The sequence below is a fragment of the Muntiacus reevesi genome, chromosome 8 (genome assembly GCF_963930625.1).
Source record: "Muntiacus reevesi chromosome 8, mMunRee1.1, whole genome shotgun sequence".
NCBI lineage: Eukaryota > Metazoa > Chordata > Mammalia > Artiodactyla > Cervidae > Muntiacus > Muntiacus reevesi.
In genome coordinates this window covers 78,432,083-78,438,082 of record NC_089256.1, presented here as the reverse complement: position 1 = coordinate 78,438,082, position 6,000 = coordinate 78,432,083, and positions in this window count along the sequence as shown.

The window sequence follows — 6,000 nt, the reverse complement described above, 5'->3', positions numbered from 1 at the left end:
TAGTTTTCAGTGTACAAACTTTACTTAGTTAAATTTATTCTTGAATATTTAATTCTTTTTTATTTTATTTTAAATGGAATTGTTTTAATTTCTTTTTCAGACATTTATTTTTGATGTATAGAAATGTGACTGATTTCTGTATGCTAATTTTGTATCCTGTAACTTGACTAAATTTCTTTATTAGTTCTGACAGTTTTTTGGAGGAATTTTTAGAGTTCTCTACATATAAAGTCATATTATCTCCAGACAATTTTACTTCTACTTTTCTGATTTAGATAATTTTTATTTTCTTTTCTTGTCTAATGGTTCTGGTTAGAACTTCTCAGTTCAATTTAGTTCAGTCACTAGGTCGTGTACAACTCTTTGTGACCCCATGGACTGCAGCATGCCAGGCTTCCCTGTTCATCACCAAATCCAAGAATTTGCTCAAACCCATGTCCATGAAGTCGGTAATGCCATCCAGCCATCTCATCTCCTGTGTCATCCCCTTCTCTTCCTGCCTTCAATCTTTCCCAGCATCAGGGTCTTTTCCACAGAAAGAAGTTCCATAGAACTTCTAGTGCCATGCCAAATAGTAGTGGCAAGAGTGGTTATCCCTGTCTTGTCCATGATTTTAGAGAATGTTTTCCGCTTTTCCCTGTTGGACACGATGTTAGCTGTTAGCTTGTCATATTTTTTTTTCCCTTTATTATGTTGAGGTACATTCCTTCCATACTTAATTTGTTGAGAGTTTTTATCAAGAACACATATTAAATTTTGCGAAATGTTTTTTTTTTTCTACATCTCTTGCAGATGATTGTGTGATTTTTGTCCTTCATTCTGCTAATGTGATATATCTACATTTACTGATTTGCAAGTAATGAACCATCCTTCCATTTCAGGGATAAATCACACTTGATCGAAGTATACAATAATTTTAATGTGCTGTAGAATTCAATTTGCTAGTATTTTGTTAAGGATTTTGCATCTATGTTTATCAGGGTTGAGTGAGCTGTGTGTGCTCTGTCATTTTTTAGTTGTGTCCAACTCTTTGCAACCATGTGGAATGTATTCCACCAGAGTCCTCTGTCCATGGGATTTTCCAGGCAAGAATACCGGAGTGGGTTGTCAATTCTTCCTTCAGGGAATCTTCACAACTCAGTGATCAAATCCACATCTCCTGCGTCTCCTTTGTTGGCAGGCAGATTCTTAACTGCTGAACTACCTGGAAAGTCTTATCAGGATTATTGCTCTGTAATTTTCTGTCTCTCTCTCTCTCTTTTTTTAGAGTGTCCTTTTCTGGCTTTGATATCACAATAATGCTATTCATAAAATGAGTTTGGGAATGTTCCCTTCTTTCCCAGCTGCTGCATGGACTGTTTTTGCTGTTCCTAGTTGCCCCCAAAGTTTGAGCCATTCTGCTTCTTTAAATATTGTAGGTGGGGCAAGACAGCAAAGGGCCTCCTGGGCAGTGCTCACAAGGCTGGAGAAGCCAGCTACTCACTTAAACTGACTTCCCATCAGGGAAGATACCTCCGGCCTAGTGCATCTCTCTTAGCCCTGGATTGTGTCACTTTGGGCAATGAGTGACACAGATTAAGTGAAACTGTTTTTCTTTCCTTCTTCCTGCATCTATTCTTGGATGTTTTGCTCTAATGAGGCATTTAAACCTCTCAACTCAACTCCTGGGCTCCCATAAAGTAACTCTTGTTTGTGAGTAATTATTCAAATCAGTGTTTTTGTGGAGAGTTGAGGACTAGAACCTATTCCACTATTTTACTGATATCACTCTGAAAACTTCTATGCCTTTCATATTTTATTGATGACTGTTTAGACATTTATTGATAATTTTTTTAATTGTTTATTTAATCTGTAATGTAATTCCCATTCTGTTGAAATTAATTTTCACCTCATTTTAATTTGTTTTCTCAACCAAGTTTCAAACTGCTTGAGGACAGGAACATTGCATATTATTCCTAAAACCTGAATAATCTCAAATGATGCTATAACTAATAAAATCTTCAAAGTGTGTTCATCTAATTTCCTCTATAAATACTAGCATAAATGTAATTAAGATTAAAAAAATATGAACACAAAAATAAAATTATATTTTCTTTATATATAATAAAAATAAAGATTTTAAGTACTTTTTTATATAATTGGGCTATCAAAAACATCTAATCATAAATAAATATGTATTTCATTAATAAGAAAAGAACAGAAAAAGTGAAAAGGTAAAAATTATGGATTGCCATGTTATTTGAAAATGTTGATAAAATTAAAGTGTTTCTTTGTATTTCTTTGTAACTTTGTAGAAAAGTCTCCTTTGATCAAAACAACAGATTTTCAAATGCTCTATGCCTTCAGACATATCTGCTATTGTGCCAAGAATTCCTTAGAAGAAATGGAGTAGCCCACATAGTCAACAAAAGAGTCTGAAATGCAGTACTTAAGGGCATTCTCAAAAATGACAGAATAATCTCTGTTCGTTTCCAAGGCAAACCACTCAATATCACAGTAATCCAAGTTTATGACCCAACCAGTAATGCTGAAGAAGCTGAAGTTGAATGGTTCTATGAAAACCTACAAGACCTTCTAGAACTAACACCCAAAAAAGATGTTCTTTTCATTATAGGGGACTGGAATGCAAAAGTAGTAAGTCAAGAGATAGCTGGAGTAACAGGCAAATTTGGCCTTGAGATAAAAAATGAACCAGGGCAAAAGCTAACAAGAGTTTTGCGAAGAGAAAACACTGTTCATAGCAAACACCCTCTTCCTACAACAAAAGAGAAGACTCTACACATGGACATCACCAGGTGGTCAACTTTGAAATCAGATTGATTATATTCTTTGCAGCCAAAGGTGAAGAAGCTCTATACAGTCAGCAAAAACAAGAATGGGGGTTGACTGTGGCAGCTTAGATCATGAACTTCTTATTGCCAAATTCATACTTAAATGGAAGAAAGTAAGGAAAACCATTAGACCATTCAGGTATGACCTAAATCAAATCCCTTACGATTATACAATGGAAGTGACAAATAGATTCAAGGGATTAGATTTGATAGGCAGAGTGCCTGAAAAACAATGGATGGAGGCTCATGACATTGTACAGGAGGCAGTAATAAAGAAAAATAAATGCAAAAAGGCAAAATGGTTGTCTGACAAGGCTTTACAAATAGCTGAGAAAAGAAGAGAATCCAAAGGCAAAGGAGAAAAAGAAAAACATCCACATTTGAATGCAGAGTTCCAAAGAATAGCTAGGAGAGAATAGAAAGCCTTCCTAAGTGGTTAATGCAAAGACATAGAGAAAAACAATAGAATGGGAAAGACTAGAGATCGCTCAAGAAAATTAGAGACACCAAGGGAATATTTCACGCAAAGATGGGCACATTAAAAGACAGAAATGGTATGGCCCTAAGAGAAGCAGAAGATATGAAAAAGAGGTGGCCAGAATACACAGAAAGTGAAGTGACTCAGTCGTGTCCGATTCTTTGCGACCCCATGGACTGTAGCCTACCAGGCTTCTCCATTCATGGGATTTTCCAGGCAAGAATACACAGAAGAACTATACAAAAAAGATCTTCATGACCCAGATAATCACGATGATGTGATCACTCATCTAGAGCCAACATCTTGGAATGTGAAGTCAAGTGGGCCTTAGGAAGCATCACTACAAATAAAGCTAATGGAGGTCATGGCATTCCAGTTGAGCTATTGCAAATCCTAAAAGAAGATGCTATGAAAGTGCTCCACTCAATACGGCAGCAAATTTGGGGAGCTCAGCAGTGGCCACAGGACTGGAAAAGGTCAGTTTTTATTCCAATCCCAAAGAAAGGCAATGCAAAGAATGTTCAAACTACCACACAATTGCGCTCATTTCACATGCTAGTAAGCTAATGCTCAAAATTCCCCAAGCCAGGCTTCAACAGTATATGAACACTGAATTTCCAGATGTTCAAGCTGGATTTAGAAAAGACAGAGGAACCAGAGATCAAATTGCCAACATCTGTTAGATTATAGAAAAAAGCAAAAGAATTCTAAAAAACATCTACTTCTGCTTTATTGGTTATGCTAAAGCCTTTGACTGTGTAGATCAAAACAAACTGTTGAAAATTCTTCAAGAGATGGGAATACCAGACCACCTAACCTGTCTCCTGAGAGATCTGTATGCAGATCAAGAAGCAACAGTTAGAACTGGACATGGAACAACAGACTGCTTCCAAACTGGGAGAAGAGTACATCAAGGCTATATTATCACCCTGCTTATTTATTTATCTATTTTTCTATATTATTTTTTTAAATTTTTACTTTACAATATTGTATTGGTTTTGCCATACATTATCACCCCACTTATTTAACCTTTTTGCAGAGTACATCATGTGAAATGCAGGGCTGGATGGAGCACAAGCTAGAATCAAGATTGCCAGGAGAAATATCAATACCCTCAGATACACAGATGATACCACCCTCATGGCAGAAAGTGAAGAGGAACTAAAGTGCCTTTGATGAAAGTGAAAGAGGAGAGTGAACAAGCTGACTTAAAACTCAGCATTCAAAGTACTAAGATCATGGCATCCGGTCCCATCACTTCATGGCAAATGGGGAAACAATGGAAACAGTGTCAGATTTAATTTTTTTTTTTTTTTTTTGGCTCCAAAATCACTGCAGATGGTGACTGCAGCCATGAAATTAAAAGATGCTTGTTCCTTGGAGTAAAATCCATGATAAACCTAAATAGCATGTTAAAAATCAGAGACATTACTTTGCCAACAAAGGTCCGTCTAGTCAAAGCTATTTGTCTAGCTGTCGTGGATGGATGTGAGAGTTGGCCTATGAAGAAAGCTGAGCGCTGAAGAACTGATGCTTTTGAACTGTGGTTTTGGAGAAGGTTCTTGAGAGTCCCTTGACTGCAAGGAGATCCAACCAGTCTATATTACAGGAAATCAGTCCGGAATATTCATTGGAAGAACTGATGCTGAAACTCCAATATTTTGGCTACCTGATGTGAAGAACTGATTCTTTGGAAAAGACCCTGATGCTGGGAAAGATTGAAGGCAGGAGGAGAAGGGGATGACAGAAGATGAGACGCCTGGATGGCATCACTGTCTCGACGGACTTGAGTTTGAGAAAGCTCCTGGAGTTAGTGATGGACAGGGAAGCCTGGCATGCTGCAGTCCATGGAGTAGCAAAGAGTCGGGTATGACTGAGTGACTGTTCAGTCTGACTCATGACTGACTGACGTCTTCAGACTAAGTCTGACCAGCTTTTGAGTATACTTTCTTTTCTTTTTATCAACCTCCTGCAATGATTCAGATATTTCCTTTGTAGTCTCAGTTTTATTACTTTTCTCCACCAGTGCATTAGGTCATTGTTCAAAAGAATGATCACAACTGAGCTTATCTAATCTAAAGCAGATTTAGACTGTAAATGAGTGAGCTGCCATTTGTAAACACTCCTTGGTGCCAGAAGTCCTATCTTCATTTGTGAATCCCCATAGCAATGGCTGAGCTGTCCATCACTGTCTATAGTATGCAAAGTCAGAATATGATTACACATATTTTATAAAATGGGAACTACTGAAATGTTAGTATTTATGTCTGTGAAAGTATTTATGTCTAATGAAAGTGAAAATGTTTGTCACTCAGTCATGTCTGAGTCTGCAACATGATGGACTGTAGCCTGTGTCCATGAAATTCTCCAGGCAAAAATACTAGAGTGGTTTGCCATTTCCTACTCCACGGGATCTTCCTGACCCAGGGGTCAAATCCAGGTCTCCTGCATTGCAGGCAGTTTCTTTACTCTATGAGCCATATATGTGTATATCTATATCTATAGATATAAAAACACACATAATGTATACCAATTATGTATCTAGTAGTTAACTTTTTAAATGATACACTAAATATTTATGGTATATTTTCTTATACACAGTCTTCAGTTTCCCCATGAGCTATCCTAGTTTAGGCAGTTATTTAAATAGAATCACTTCATTATGCTTGTTTTTGAGTTGTCTTGGGAACA